At 50.3% G+C, this 16,595-nt stretch overlaps 1 long non-coding RNA gene across 1 annotated transcript; it reads right to left on the minus strand.

The window, feature by feature from the left end:
- Positions 1 to 5,025: 5,025 nt before the first annotated feature.
- Positions 5,026 to 7,634, minus strand: LOC133047827 (uncharacterized). Its single transcript, XR_009690852.1, has 3 exons — positions 7,603 to 7,634; positions 5,774 to 5,853; positions 5,026 to 5,544 (listed from the first exon to the last, which is right to left on the minus strand). It is a non-coding gene; the product is annotated as an uncharacterized LOC133047827 (long non-coding RNA).
- Between the last annotated feature and the right edge of the window lie 8,961 nt (positions 7,635 to 16,595).

The raw sequence follows: 16,595 nt of genomic DNA on the forward strand, positions 1-16,595 counted from the left end.
TACTCTGCCTTGTTCAAGGCTGTATCGTCACAAAGTTTAGTGAAGGTAAGAGTTACCCGGGGCATTGTAATAAAAGTCAGGTTCCTGATTCCTGCTTGTTCACAACAGAAGCAGGTGATTCCGATGACCACACTTGAAGAAACACGGATACTGACACGGAGGGGGAGGATGTCCCAAAAAACGCTGCCAGGAGTTCAGGACCTTAGAGGCATGCCCACCACAGGGAGAGGGATGAGGAGGAGGCTGCCGCCCACGGCTACCTCTGCCCGCGGTGCCCGTGACCATAGCAACAGGAGCCAAAGCTCGAGGCCTGCCTGGCTGCCACTTCTTCCCCCAGAAACTCAGTGCAGGCGCGTAGCGAGGTCATCGGCAAGGTGCCCACTGGCTGCGGAGGGGGAGGCGGCTGACGTGTGGAGTGCCAGCCGTCTTGCTCGCCCGGTTACTAAGGGCCTCGTACACGGTGGCGGTCTTCGGTGACAGTCACATGGGGTACAGTTATTGTCGCGCTTGGGGCTCCTCTTGAGAGGATTTTATGTGTAACCTTGCCCCAGGCCGCGTCAACTCTTCCGGCGGTCTCGCTCCTTCCAAGTGTTCCATCATCCGGCCAAATGGTTAGTTGCTGCGTAGGAATTACCGAAGAACCCAGTCCCTGAGGATCTCTCCTTTCGGGAATGCAAAGTTCCGCTCACTGCAAGGATTTCTCTGTCCTGTGTGGGACCATCGTACTGAATCGGTCCTCTGCGTCCTGCGTGGACCATCATACTGAATCGGTCCTCTGCGTCCTGCGTGGGGCCGTCACACCATATCAGTCCTCTGCTTGGTTTCAGGATTAGCCTGTCCTTAGTCCTCTGGTCCCAGGGCAGCACCTGTGAACAGCCACGGCCGGGGAGCTGCCGTGGAGAACCAGGCAGGTCCACGAGATTTCCCAGCGCACATGAGAGGAGCAGCGGGATTTTAAAGAGACCTTAATGTGTCTGGCGTGCTGGCTCTTAGTGGCGGCATGTGCTTCGGTCTTTACCGTGGGCCCCGGTTCCCTGCCCAGAACCCAGAACCCAGGCTGCCTGCACTGGGAGCGCGGAGTCCCAGCCCCCGACCACCAGGGAAGTCTCCTAGCAGAATGTTTGTGTTTGTCTCACCTCTGCCTTCCAGATCTCTCCTCGAATATCAAACCAGTGCCCAGGACACATGTCTACACTGAGCTTCGAGAATAACCCCGCAGTCCCACGGCTCCTCCATATCAGTGATGCTTAAACTTTTGATCTCATGATCTCTTAACACCTTCAGAATTATTTGGGACCCATGGAGCCTTTGTTTATTGTGAGGGTTACACCTATTGAGACTGAAAAGAAATAGTATTGATTTAATACAGCAATAAATTTGTTACAGGCTAACATGTTTTTATGAAAAGGTACCTATATTTTCAAGACCAGAATTAATGAGAATGCCACTGTGTCACAGTTTTACAAATCTCTGTAATTTCCAGTTTAACAGAAGATACATCTGCTTCTTATGTGATCTGCTTCTACTGCGTTCAGTTGCAATATCACACACTGTAGATTCTGGAAAATTCCAGTGTATACTCATGAGGGAATGGGGGGATAAAAAAGGAAATAATGAACTAGCATTATTATGCAAAAAGTTTTGACTTTGTGGATCCCCTGGAAGGCTATTAGGGACTCCAGGTTGTGGGGGGCAGGTGGGCACCTCCCACCCCATCCCACCCCGCCAGGATGTCAAGGGTGCTGGGTTTGAGCCCTCTGGGTCCCATACACACAAGATCATATTTTGAGAATCACTGATCCAAAATAATATGCAAATTAAAGCCAAAAACGACTCTGGTCATAAATGTGCTTAGTCACTCAGTCGTGTCCTACTCTCTGCGACCCCATGGACTATAGCCCGCCAGGCTCCTCTGTCCATGGGATTCTCCAGGCAAGAACATTGGAGTGGGTTGCCATGCCCTCCTCCAGGGGATCTTCCCAACCCAGAGATTGAACCCAGGTCTCCCACATAGAAGGAGGATTCTTTACTATCGAGACAAATATATCCTGCCTAACCGAGGATCTCTGTGATAAAGCCTAACACAACCCCTACCAAGCAGGAATTTATAATTTGCAAAAATGCAGGACATGGTAAGACACATGTATATAATCACATACATACAGCAGTATACATATACAGTCATATATATGTATATACATGATACAACAGACATGTATATTCATATACGTAAACATGTTTTCTTTCTTTCCAAATTTTCTCTTAAGTCCAGAAAGATCGCTGTTACCTGCCTCGATGATTTCTTTTATTTCCTCTGCTCACAAAACATTATGAAACAACCACCACAGCAGCAGCTTCAGCCCTGTGGACCCATGTCATGGCATACTTTCATCATCTTTCCTCCCTTTGGGGGGAAAAGTCCACTCCTGGGCTCCGGCGGCTTCCTTTGATTTAAAGAAATAGTTGTGCAGAATTCAGAGCAAGTTTTAGTTGCAAGTATTCAAGCGGCCACAAGAGGGCAGCACCTGAGAGCCCAAGGCAGGGCCCCCTTGCTTTTTATTTTTAACCTTCTGTGGCACAATTTATTTTTAATTGGGGCATAATTGCCTTACAATATTGCTTTGGTTTCTGCCATACATAAGCATGAGTCAGAATAAGTAAATATATGTCCCCCTCCTTTTGGAACCTCCCTTCCACCTCCCACCCCATCCCATCCTGCCAGGATGTCAAGGGCGCTGGGTTTGAGCTCTATGGGTCCCATACACCAAACTCCCAGGGCTGGTTTACATGAGTGATGTGTACGTTTCACGGCTCCTCTCTCAAACCGCCCCGCCCTCTGCTTCCCCTGTGTCCACAGACCTGTTCTCTGTGTCTGCGTCTCTGCAAATGGCTGCCCTGCAAATGCGTTCATCAGTACCATCTTTCTAGATTCCATATATGTGTGTTAACATACAACATTTGTTTTTCTCTTCCTGACTTACTTCACTCTGTATGATAGGCTCTAGGTTCATCCACCTCCTTAGGACTGACTCAAATGCACTCCTTTCTATAGCCGAGTACTACTGGAACTCATCAGAAGCTTCCTAGGAAAACTAAAGATGTGAATCGTGAATTAGAAGCTCAGAGTATTCATGGTTTCCAGCCTACTAGGAAATTTAGATTGTCATGAGGACCAAATTAAAGTTTCCACTTAATCCTTTGGGAGATATATCTATTATTTCTAATCTAATATAGCTCATATTTTCCAACTGTAAACAACTGATTTCCACTGCCTTCTTCCTGAGAAAGTTGAAATGAAGCTAATGTTTCCCTTTTATTCGGTCGTTGATATGAGCACTGCCTGTCAGGTTTGTCCTCACTGTCCTTGTACCTTTTAACACTAATTGCATCAGAAAATGCCCGGATGGGCCCTCCTCCCTGCTTCCCCCATCACTCAAGCCGAGGGAAGATGCTGGACCTCCGTCCTTGGGGATGGAGACCTTGTGGAGGGCGCTGGTGTTCCTGGTTCAAGGATGGCTGGGGGAGCCACTCAGCTCCAGGCTCATGTGGGAGCTCTAGGACCTCTGATCAAAGCTGACTGTGGGGACCAGCCCAGGGAGATCACAAACCCAAGGAAACATGAAACCCGCACCCACTTAGGGGATGGAGAAAAGGTTCAAGTGCCTCTGGGACCACTCGGGATCAGACACTCAAACCTTGGTGCCCTCTGGCACGGACCAGCCCTCAGACCGACTCCCACAGTCCCTCTTGAAAGCTTCAGTGGTGCCTCTTTGGGTCTTGAATGGAGTCCTGCAAACTTGATGAAGTTGTCCTTGGTACCACAGGGAGACAAAAGTGCAGCGTGATCTAGGGGCACTGGCTAAGGCAGAGCCTTGTCTGAGCAGGTCCTTCTCTCCAGCCTGGTCCCTGAAGCAGCACCACCACCCAGGAACGTGTTAGAAATGTAAATTCTCAGTTTCCACCCCAGATCACCTGCGGCAGAAACTCTGGGGCTGGAGCCCAGCAATCAGTGTTTGCACAGCCCCTCTGCATAATTCTCACGCATGCTCAAGTTTAAGACCTAGCAAAGGGATATTTATGTGGGAATGTTTGTGGTTGCAAAGCCAGTTGAGGCTGGAAGGAAATGACAGAGAAAATGACAGTGAGGATATAAAAAAAGAGTAAAAACAGAGAAGAGAAAAAAATGTCAAGCAAGTATAGAGCTTCCTCTCTCCTGCCGGGGCGTGTGTGAGAAATGATAAATTGCACCTGCTCCAGAGTATTAGACAACTGAATATCCATCTGGGCTTCCCAGGTGGCGCTAGTGGTAAAGAACCTGCCTGCCAATGCAGGAGACCCAGGAGACGTGGGTTTGATCCCTGGGTCGGGAAGATCCCCTGGAGGAGTGCATGGCAACCCACTCCAGTGTTCTTGCCTGGAGAATCCCATGGACGGAGGAGCCTGGCGGGCTACAGTCCATAGGGCTGCAAAGAATCGGACGTGACTGAAGTGACTTGGCACGCATGCGTGGCAAATTTATTTGGCTGCAAACAACTCCTGGGGTAGTGACCTTTCCTTCAGCTACTATCACTCCTCTCGTGGCCTCCAAAGCACATAGAGAAATTGGAGAACGGATGAAAGTCTTTAAAGTCTACCAAACACCAAAGACTTCCCAACACTGTGTATTTTTCCGAGTGAGTTTCTCCTTATTGGGATTTCAGATTATGGAAAGGTTATCTGCCTCCTGTTCCCGGGGGAATTAAAACACAAGGAAAGAGGATAACACTCTGCTGCGCGGCGTGCGCCCTCCGTCCGCGGGCCACGCCCCTGACCGCCGCTGCGGAGCCACGGGGACGATTCTGAAGGCTTTCCCGAAAAGATCGCCCGGAGCCCGGGAGCCTGACGCTGACGCAGACGGCTGGTCAGCGGCTCCCCCGGAAACGAGAGCGTTCCCGGGGCGACGTGCGATCCTCGCTTCCAGCTGTCTGGAGCTCTGGCTGCGTGCGGCTGTCTCGGGCCTGTTTCTCTTTCTGGAAAGTGGTGACTGAAGGGCGTTCGTACCTCGGACAGGCGCTGTGCCCCTTCTGTTCATTTCTATTCCCTGTCTCGCCTCTCATTACTCTGCTGGCTCTTTCGTGTTCAACAGTGCTCTCTGCTCCTCGAATTTCTCTCTCAGATCCACACATTCGGTGCTGTAATCTTAATTTTCATCTCATCCAGGGAGCCACTTCCCTGTCTTGTTTGAGCCCCAGAGAAAGTCGGCCTTGAGGATGAGAATGGGAAGCTGGAAGAGCTGGTTGTGGACTGACCCCCCCTGTTAGCCTCAGTGTCCCCATCGGTAAAGCTTGCATGTACCAGACAGTCCTTCCGAACAGGTACTGAGCAACATTCGAAGTGGATGCTGTGAAGGTCCCCAGTGTATACGGAGGGAGGTTAAGTCCAGAGGGGTTAAGTGAGTTCCCTAAGATCACACAGCTGGTCAGTGGCGGAGCTGGGAGTCGGGCCAGTCGCCTGCCCCCAGGGGCTACGCCCTCGACACCGCGCCTCTTGGTACTTGAAGTCAAGCTGCAAGAAGGAAATGAAACAGCATATGTGAGATGCTTGAAAAAGTGAAACCACCGAATGGAGGGAGGGAAGTGCGCCGGACTCCTTCCAGCCCGGAGGACCCCCGCCCCCGCCCTTCACCACTGTGCCAGTTATTGTTTCTGCCCGAGTGGTCCGGTTAGATCAGAGGGGTCAGGAGGAGGACGCTGTTTAGAGGCTGAAGCTCAGACTCAGAAGCTGCCTGACGAACCTGCATGCAGGCAGGTACAGCCAGAGTGATGAAAGAGGCCCTCCTTCCCGTTGCAGTCCCAGACCGCCGGCCCCTGCGCCCTGAAAAACAGCAGAGCTGGGCTGTGAGGCTGCAGGGACTGGGGGGACCCAGCCCCAGGCTTCCCCTCGGAAAGTGGGGCTTTTACTTCCACTTGAAACTTCCTCTTCTTCCCCCTTCCCGTTTCTCTCTCTAATTCCTACCTCTCTCTTCTCACCCTTTCCCTCTTTGTGAGAGAGCCTGCTATTGATCCACCAACATCCATGTTCTCTTTTGTTCATAATAACAGACGCATAATAGCACATACTTAATATCAAGGTGGGGATGTTAGCAATGGGGGAGGCTATGCTTGTGTGGGGGCAGAGAATATATGGGGAATCCATGTATTTTGGCTTAATATTGCTGTGAATCTAAAACTCCTCCCAAAGTCCTTAAGAAGAAGGAACACACCTTCTCAATTTAGAAAACTTGGAAAGATTGATGAAACCAAAGGAAATAAAATCACACAGTTCTATTCCCCAAAGTGGTGGAGAGATGACTTTAACATTTTGGTGTGTGTACTTCTAGGACTTTTTTCTATATAGACATTCATTTCACCCCTAAACAAATTTAAATGTGTTTAAATTTGCTTCCAGAGCAATTTCATCACTTCATGTCTTATACTCATGTTTTAGTTGTTGATCTTGACACTGCAAAACAAACGATAACTCTGAAAGCATATGGTAGGAAAATTCTTTTCTTTGGTATTTAAAAAAAAGTGTCTGTGGGCTCACAAAAGAGAAAAAAAATCCCTCAATAATAGCAGGCATATAAGAAAATTAAAGTTGGTATCTAAAAAAGCTCTTTAACAGACTTGAAGTTGCCAACCGGGAGGAGGTGGTGGGGAAGGGATGGATTGGGAGTTTGAGGGTTGTCATTGTTCAATTGTTCAGTCGTGTCTGACTCTTTGCGACCCCATGGGCTGCAGCACGCCAGGCCTCCCTGTCCATCACTGTCTCCCAGAGTTCACGCAAACTCATGTCCACTGAGTCAGTGATGCCATCCAACCATCTCATCCTCTGTCGTCCCCTTCTCCACCCGCCCTCAATCTTTCCCAGCATCAGGGTCTTTTCCAATGAGTCAGCTCTTCGCATCAGGTGGCCAAAGTATTGGAGCTTCAGCTTCAGCATCAGTCTTTCTAATGAATATTCAGGGTTGATTTCCTTTCGGATGGACTGGTTGGATCACCTTGCTGTCTGGGGGACCCTCAAGAGTCTTCTCCAGGGCTTCCCTGGTGGCTCAGTGGTAAAGAACCTGCCTGTCGATGCAGGACATACGGGTTCGATCCCCGATCTGGGAAGATCCCACAGGCTGCAGAGCAACTAAGCCCGTGCCCCGTGACTGTTGAGCCTGTGCGCCAGAGCCCAGGAGCCGCAGCTGGTGAGCCCACGTGCCATGGAAAGCCCGCGTGCCCTAGATCTTGGGCTCTGCAACGAGAGAGGGCACGGCCATGAGAAGCCACACACCGCAAGTAGAGAGTAGCCCCCACTCGCCAAAGAGGAAAGACCACACCCGGCCAAAAATCAATATACATCAGTTTTGAGGGAAGCGGATGCAAACTCTTGTATAGGGAATAGATAAACAGCAGGGTCCTACTGGTACCACAGGGAACTATATTCAATATCCTGTGATAAACCCATAATGGGAAAGAATATGAAAAAGAATGTATATATGTATAACTGAATCACTTTGCTGTACGATAGATATTAGCACATTTTAAATCAACTATACTTTAATAAAATAATTTTTTAAAATCCTTTAATGTAGCTTACCAGAAATCCACGTCTATTTCTTTAACACACGTGCCAACAGAAGTACTGAGCACTTCCTGACTCAACAATTAGAGACAGACATTTTGCTCCATATAATCCAGGCAGTCTGCCTGACAGCCGGCCCTGTAGGCAGAAACACGCCGGCTGTTTATGAATTCAGCAACACCCATTTCACCTGCTCTTAGTTACCTGCTCCTCTTGAATTCAGATGCAGACCAGCTCTGAAAGAATGCAACTCCCAGTGTTTCTCTGGTCAACCAGCTTACTTGCCTCACAGTGTTTCTCTGCCGTGTCCTCTTAAAGCATTAAAAAGATGCAGAAGAACAAGTCGATTAATTCTCTGACTGGTGGGTGGGCAGGGAGCTGCTGCGGTACCTGAGATGGGGGGATAGGGCAGCACAATCTCCTTTCATCCACCAACAGAAATGAGTCTCACCAACATCTCACGATCAGTGTCTAATGGGTCCACGGCCACAGGGAGAGAGTACTTTCGCTTGTTGCTGGGAGCAAGAGAGGGGGCGTGGCCTGAGCAAGATGAGAGCTGCTTTCCAGAGGGAAGCGGAGGAGGGTGCTGTCTTTATCAGGCGTGGAGGTGAGCCCATCAGGGCGGTCACATGGATGGAAGGCCCACCGTCCACCTGAAGACGTGCTAATCCCTTTAAGATGGAGTCTTTGATTTAAAACCCAACCCAAAGTCACTGCTATAATTTCCATAATTCCGATGAAGAGACAGAGACTCAGAGAGCAGAAGTAACTTGCTCAAGATTACACAGTTAGTAACTGACAGAGATGGGTTTGAACCAGGGCTAGCTGACTCCTGGGTCCTTTGCTCCTAATCTGAACTCAAAGAATAGAAGGCAGTCCTTAGCCCGGCAGACTCCAGGCCCTGAGAACAAGCTGATCATATGCAGACGGAGGCTGTGACCCATTAGAAAGCCACATTCCCCCAATTCCTGGCCTCTTGGCCACAGGGACACCCCCTCACTGGGACTGGGGCCTCATTCGGAATAAGGCTGGTGGCTCACTTGGGCACATGGGACTGCCCCCAACACCCCGTGCATGGCCTGGCTGAGGACCAAGGAAGGGAGGGGACCAAGTGGAGACGTGTCCACACGCTGCCTTCATCCCTGACTTTGCCCTTTCTCCACGTCCAGGCAGCTGCCTTTCCCCACCTCCCCCTCCATAGCCTTGACGCTTCCTTGAGAATGAGTTCTTCTTTTTCGCTGTGTCAGTTCTTAGCTGCAGCACGGGGATCTTTGTTGTGGCTCAAGGACTTTCTCTGGTCACAGCTCTCAGGCTTCGTTGTTCTAAGGCACGTGGCATCTTGGTTCCCTGACTAGGGATCGAATCCTCAGCCCCTGCATTGGAAGTTGGATTCTTAACCACTGGACCATCAGGGAAGTCCGCAAAAAGAGTTCTTGAAAAGTTCCCCTGATGGGCTACATGTTTGCTTTAGGGTCACGACCTTCTTGTTTTTCACTTCCGGGGTCTTTTGTCTGTTCCACAGCAGTGCCCCCGATATGGTGCTGGGACAGTGGCCAGACTTGTCCTGGGTTCCTGACCTGCCTCTCCTGGGGCCTCCTGCTTGGCCAGGATTCCTGTTGTCCTTCAGCCCCTGACTGTCCTGCCTTCCTCCCCAAAGTCCTTGTTCTTCTCAGGGCTCTGTCTTAACTTTCTGCCTTGCTTGCCTCAACCCCCTTCTTTCTCCTGGATTCTTGGATGTTAGTCTGATTTCCAGCATCCCATTGCTCGGGAAAGAGTCTTTCTAGAATCTGTAGACTGAACAGGGGTATTGAAACCAGGGACTGGCACCCTTGCTGGGGTCAGATGTATAGAGGGGTTGAAAGAGAGTCAAGCTTGGGTGTGGAAGGTCCTTGGTCAGGAAGGAAATGTCAAGAGTCAGTGCTGAAACCTGTGCTAAAAAAAGCCCAGCAAAATCCCCAGCCGACAGGAGCCAGCTGGGGCTGGCGTGGATGGAGGTGAGAAGGCACGTGTGTTGAATCTGGATAAAATCAGGCGGGACATCTGCAGAGGTTGGGTGGATTCGGAAGACCTAAGGTGATATTTAAAGCCCAGCTTCTTGGGGCCTCCCTGGTGGCCCAATGACTAGGGCTCCATGCTCCCAGCGTGGGGGGCCTGGGTTCCATCCCTGGTCAGGGAATGAGACCCCTGATGTCACAAGTGAGAGTTCGCCTGCTGCAACGAAGATCAAAGATGCCTCGTGTTGCAACTAAGACGTGGTACAGCCGGAAACAAAAGGCTTCTGGTCAGCCTGCTGATCTCGTGTACAAACAAGTGTCTCTCATCCCAGACCATTCAGTGAGCACCTAGAGACTGACCTGCCTCATCTTCTTTCTCCCAAGGCTCTCGCAGGTCCTAACTCACTTTGGTCCTCACTGCATGCTAAATTGCTTCAGTCATGTCCAGCTCTTTGCAGCCCTATGGACCGTAGCCCGCCAGGCTCCTCTGTCTGTGGGATTCTCCAGGCAAGAATGAATACTGGAGTGGGTTGCCATGCCCTCCTCCAGGGCATCATCCCGACCCAGGGATGGAACCCTCAGCTCTTAAGTCTCCTGTTAGGTTCCTTACCCCTAGCCCCTCCTGGGAAGCCCTTGATGCATCAGCCCTAGAAGATGAACACCCCTGGCCTGGGACAGAGCAAGGGCGGCAAATCCAGGCCAGACTCAGGCATCCCTGCTGCACACTGTGAGGCAAGGCAGCCAGCTGGGCGGGAAAGACAGAGTCCGGGACGACACGTTAAACAATACAGTTCTCCAACAGAAGAACTGCCGGGAACGCGGAGAGGCGGCACTGGCTGGACTGGCCCTCGAGACTCTGTTTTCTGTACCTCCTGTGTTCCTGGCACGGGGCATGAGAAGAGGCAGGGCGAAAACCAGCTGCTGCCAAGTTCAGTGATCGGCGCCAGGAAGCGCAGCAGGCTTCGGGGGGTGTATTTCAGGCGAAGGGCTCCCCAGACACGGCCACCTGGTTCCCAGACAAACAGGTGATCTCAAACACGGCTTCGTCCTTCAGTTTTACCACCTGGACCTTGTTTGCTGTTTGCAGAGGTTGGTCTTTCGTAACCTCCATGCTTCAATTCAGGAACATGCTTCAGGCTAATAGCACTTCAGCAGGATTTGTGGAGACAAACAAGCCTAGAATATTGTTGCTTTCTCTGTCAGCTAAATAACCGGAATCCTGTATTAGTAAGAAGGCCTCTAACCAGCAAGGCAAACAAAGTGATGGGAAATACATTGTTTTGCAAATTGCAAGTCAGCTCACTGATGGGAGGAGCTGAGGAAGGTCTGCTCACCAAACACCGGGAGCACGTGTGGGTATAGATGCTTATTCCAAGTGCGCGCTAAGTTGCTTCGGTCGTGTCTGACTCTGCGTGACCCTATGGACTGTAGCCTGCCAGGCTCCTCTGTCCATGGGGATTCTCCAGGCAAGAATACTGAAGCGGGTTGCCATGTCCTCCTCCAGGGGATCTTCCCGACCCAGGGATCGAACCCGTATCTCTGATGTCTCCTGCGTTGGCAGGTGGGTTCTTTACCACTAGCGCCACCTGGGAAGCCCATTCCAAGGGCAGATCATCTTTAATCATTCAGAGGAAGACGCCCTAAGACAGTCAGAAGATGTAGGGAAGAGTCTCAAGCCAGGTTACTGTGTTGAGAAGGAAAGAGTTTCCCAATGACTTCCACCCCATCCCTGTTAATGGGAGGATGCACAACTTAAGATGCTTTCCAGGTGGCGCTAGTGGTAAAGAACCCGCCCGCCAATGCACAGAATGTTAAGAGACAGGGGTTCAATCCCTGGGTCGGGAAGATCCCCTTGGAGGAGGAAATGGCAACCTATTCCAGTATTCTTGCCTGGAGAATCCCATGGACAGAGGAGCCTGGTGGGCTACAGTCCATAGCGTTGCAAAGAGTCAGACGGGACCAAAGCAACTGAGCACAGGAATGTCATATTTGAGAATCAATCTCTTTTCACAAGCCCCACAGTGAAAGGGCCTAATTTCACTGCCATTTTAGGGAACTGTCTTACAAGCTTCCCAAAGATTGTCTGATGCTCTAGACAGGAGAATGCAACTTTGTCCCTGTTACTCTTTTCTATTGATCAGGGCCCAGAACCTCCAATCTGTAAAGTTAGATGTTGGGAGACTTGAAAGAGAGGGGTTACATGTGCACTCAGAGCTGATTCAAGCTGCTGGATGGCAGAAATCAGCACAACGCTGAAAACCAATTATACTCCAATTTAAAAATTAAAAAGGAAAAGAGGAAAGTTAGATGTTAGTCTGTAGGAAATAATTGCTGATGAGATGCAAATGACTTTTGTTGGTAAAGGACATAAATCCAAAAGTTATGAGTTTTTTTGTGTCCTATAGGATATTAAACCACTTAAAAAATATAATTTAGGGACTTCCCTGCTGGTCCCGTGGTTAAGAATCTGCCTTCCAATGAACGCAGGGGCCCCGGGTTCGATTCCTGGTCAGACAGCTAAGATCTTACAGGCAACTAAGCCCTTGTGCCACAACCAGAGAGAGGCCTGCCCGCTGCAGCGAAAAATCCCTCATGCCCCAGCAAAGAGGAGATCCAGCATGTCACCCCACGTGGCCATAAATAAATAAATGTTTAAAAATATATACAAATTAGAAATCATAACCCAACATTCTTTCTATTATCTATCCATTTACTTACGCGAACTTCTTGTATTTTCTCTTAAAGTGGCTTGTCAGTCTGCTGGTTCTATTGTTAACGAGTTACAGAAAACTTTGACATGCACTTACTATGCATTTGAATGAGACTGTATCTTTTAAATAATTTGGAAAATATACTTGGATATTCCTATATTCAGTGCACGTGATCCGTTAACATCCAAGCCCTCGGCCACCAGATCAAGATATATCAGCAATAGTGATGCTGGTCCTCTGAGTTCAAGCTTTATTATCATTTCTGCTCTCTGAGGGATTCCTTTACTTTCCTGACAGTTCAACTGTGCATTAAATCTCAAAAAAAAAAAAAAAGTTCAGTGCGCTGTGTGGAAAGAGGTCTCTCTGAATATCTAGTCTGCCATATTGATCAAAATGGAAGTCTGTCCAGTTGACTATTTAAGCAGTGAGGTGTTCATTATATTTTTGCTAATTGGACCTTCCTGTAGGAGGAAAGCGCCTCTGTGGGTTTTCCATCATCCACGCTGATAGTTTACCTAGGGCTCCAGAGGATGGGAGGGGGGCTGGGGCTGGGAGGAGAAGAGTTTGGGCAGCCACAGGGCAGCCCAGAGGCTGAATTCTAAGACACACGGGTGGGGGCGGACACCAAGGAAGCACGGAGGAACCGCAGGAGGCAGGGTCCCACACCGAGGTCTGCCCTGTGGTGGTCGGTGTGCGGGCTGGAGAAGAATTTCGGACACAAGGCAGAACGAGAGGAGAATAGAGTTTATTAGCGTGGGAGACGCTGTTAGAACAGCTGGCAGGCTCTAGGAGAGCCCACCCCTTTCATGGGCTAGTAGCCAATTTATTTGGCCTCAAGACAGAGAAAATTCCCGCGGGAAGGGTGGCATTAGGTGATTGGTTGGGGTGCTATAGGGTGGGTATTGCACCTAATACGGAGTCAGGAAGCTGGCCGGTTTAAGTCGGGGAGGCTCATAGCAACAGTTGCTATGGAGCTCAGTCGGTTCCAGGGATGACCGTGTACAGGACTCCGTATCTGCGGCCTTGGTACAAGGCTTTACACCTGTGACCTTGGAACGGGGCTCCACCTCCCCAGAGTGACACTTGGAACTTCAATGTGGCTGAAGCCGTTCAAGGGTAAATAAAGAACGGCATCGGCAATAAAACGGCTGCCTGCCCGTGCCTGCCTCTGGCTGGAGGACCCCTCCCTGGATGCTTTCTCCTTCAAGGCTGTGTCTGCACTGCGTTCCCTCTCAGAGTCCTGCTTGTTCCTGCTTGGGGACCGACTGTGATGAATGGACCCGAAGGGAACAGCTCTAGGACTGAGCTTGTGGTCCTGACTGTGCTACCACGAAGCTCTGGTCCTGGAGTGTGCCCCGTGCAAAGGCTAGCAAAGACAGGATAAGAAATTTGGATTAAAGAGAAAATCAGAAAATCACAACTTTCCAGGTTGTGAAACTGTTGGAGCGCCCACCATATGGGAAGTGCTATTTGGGGTGTCGTTGGTTTTTAAAGGAAAAGTTCTAGACTTTCCAATTCAGTCCTGGTTTAAAGTATTCTGCCCCAGTCTCAGACTAGCTGTCAGAATTTTGCCTCCATGTTTGGAATGGAAACGACGTAATTATACCCAGAAAATGTCAGTTCTTTCTAGTTGGAATCTGCTATTGACTAGTTAAATAAGCCCAGACAAGTCACCCTTTCTCTCAGCCTCTGTCTCCTCTTCTGCAAAATGCAGAGGCCCCTCCAGAGTGGGTGTCTGTTCCCTGGTCCTGCCTGGAAACCCCTCCATCTCACGGGAACAATATGCTCGTTTGGGGAAGGGTCCCTGTCCCCCTGTAGATCCCCAATCATGAGCTTCTGAAAGGGCTCTAGTCATGATCTCCTGCTACCCCTGACCACAGGAGTGGCACAGATCCCAAACCAGCTAGAATCCTCCATCATGTTCTCTCTGGGATTAAATGTTTCATTTCCCTTCAACCCCTGAAGGCGGGCGCATGAAGAAAGTCAGTCTGAGAGAATGAACCTGATGTGGTTGGAAGATGGAAAGAAGGCAGAAAAGGAGTGGGGAGGGCCAGGGAGAGGGGGGAGGGGGGAGAAAGAGGTAAAGGGGAGAAGAGGAAAGGGGGGGAGACGGGGAGGAAAGACCCTGAGTCCTGAGGCCCAATCGCCCAGCTCCTTCCCTGGAAAGACGTAAAACCAATGCACGCCGCTTTGTGAATAATCAACTTTGAGTTGGACTTTGTCAGTTGCAACCCAGACAATTCTGACAACTCTTGACCACAAAGATCATTTCTAGACTCCATACGATTACATAATTTTGTTAAGCCAAAAGTATCTTGTTAATAGAGGCTTCTCCCGTGGCTCAGTGATAAAGAATTCGCCTGCAATGGGTTTGATCCCTGGCTTGGGAAGATCCCCTGCAGAGGAGAATCACAACCCACTGCAGTATTCTCACCTGGGAAATCCCATGGACAGAGGAGCCTGGCGGGCTACAGTCATGGGGTCGCCGAGAGTCGGACATGACTGAAGCGACTTAGCACGCATGCACGCACCTGTTAATAGATGACAAAATCGCCACTCTAAAGTGACTTCTGCACTCAGGGACAAGGCAGGGATCGGGACTCTTATTTAGAATATGTAGTTCTGGTGTTTGAAAACATACTCATAAACACACCAATCCAGAAGAGGACTGAAGTCCCCCTGGGGGGCACGCTGGCCGGTGAAGGAGGCCTCGAGAAGATCCTTGAACTCCTCAGGATGCAGCTCCTCCGGGTGAGTGAAGCTGGTGATGGAGATGGAGTTCTGCCTCAAATGCATTTTCCACATCGCTGAGAGGTTCCTTTTGGCAAATTTAAACCCATTACTATGCACAACAAAGTTTCCTGAAGAAGTGAAATTGCTTCAAAGAAGAGCCCTTAGAAGTTAACTCAAGCCTCATGGAATGAGTATTGGTTTCTGCCACATGTTTAAGGGGAGAGAGTGGTGGCTTCAGTACCATTGAAAGTGTTGAGAAGAAGGAAAGACAGGATCATCAGAGAACTGAATAAAAGCAAATAAAAATGTGCCTCTCTCTTCCCTGCCCCCCCCTACCCCCGGGGAGGGGGGGAGCGGTGGGGAGGGAGCAGCCTGGGGTCTGGAAGGTGGGTGTGTTGGGGAGGCTTACTGAGCCTGAGGGGTGGCCGACATGGCTGGGGTGGGGTGGGCAGGGAGCGCTGGCTTTGTGGGACCCCCGTGTTTCCTTCCTGCTGCGGGAACTGGGGGACCATCTGCCGGGTGGCTGAGACCCCCTCTAGGGCTCCCTGGGATCTCGTTCAGTTTTAACAAGCAACCCTGATGTGGGCACTTCTGGCAAAAACATATTTTGGCAAACGCAAAATCACTAATGAAATTAAGTAACACTCCGGGTACCATCTGTTCCCTGACCAGTGTAGCAGCTTGTGTGTGGATCAGCTCTTGAGAGGCAGCAGACTGCGGTGCTTCTCCTTAGGGGGGCTGCAGAGAGACCCTGGGGCAGGAGGGGTCAGTAGATAGCAAAGGAAGAAAGTTCCCTATCGAAGCCAGCACCTCCTTTCCAGCCTGGTCTTGCATCCAAGTCTACCTGTACAATTTGACAAGTTCTCTATTGATTAAGACTTTACGGTTGATTAAGCCAATGACAGAAACCTAGCTTTATCCTTTCTCTGCACGCTCAGTCGTATCCAACTCTTTGGGACCTCATGGACTGTAGCCCACCAGGCTCCTCTCTCCATGGGATTTCCCAGGCAAGAAGACTGGAGTGGGTTGCCACTTCTTTCTCTAGGGGATCTTCCTGATCCAGGGATTGAACCAGAGTCTCTGGCATTGGCAGGCGGGTTTTTGTTTTTGCTTTTTTTCACCATGGAGCCACCTTCTAGAAAGTTTTATCCAGTTGAAACCGAAAAGAACCCCAAAGGGGACTTTATTATAAAGATAACAGGTGTCTCAGGGAACCCAGGACAGAAATGAGCCACGCCTGGAACTTCTGGAAGACAGAGCTCAAACCGGGTGAGGGCTCCCGCTCGGTCCCTCACCTCTGTCCGCCCTGCGCATCACCTCAGGCTCTCCTCCCCTCCTTCTAGAAACACAAGGTCTCTTCTTTACTGGCTCCTGGAAGAGACATGGCTGCAGCCGCTGCTCGCATTGAGGGAAGGACCCCAAAGCTGAAAGTGCGGGCGGAAACTCGCTGCGGGAGCTCTGTCGGGGTCCACGCCTGGCCCGGGATGGATGCTCACGGGGGCAGCCACTTTCAGCGGGCAGCGGCACAGGGCCCTGGAGCTGCTGTCGGGGTCCCACCGGAACCCGGAGG

This window comes from Dama dama, chromosome 27 (assembly GCF_033118175.1).
Source record: "Dama dama isolate Ldn47 chromosome 27, ASM3311817v1, whole genome shotgun sequence".
Classification (NCBI taxonomy): Eukaryota; Metazoa; Chordata; class Mammalia; order Artiodactyla; family Cervidae; genus Dama; species Dama dama.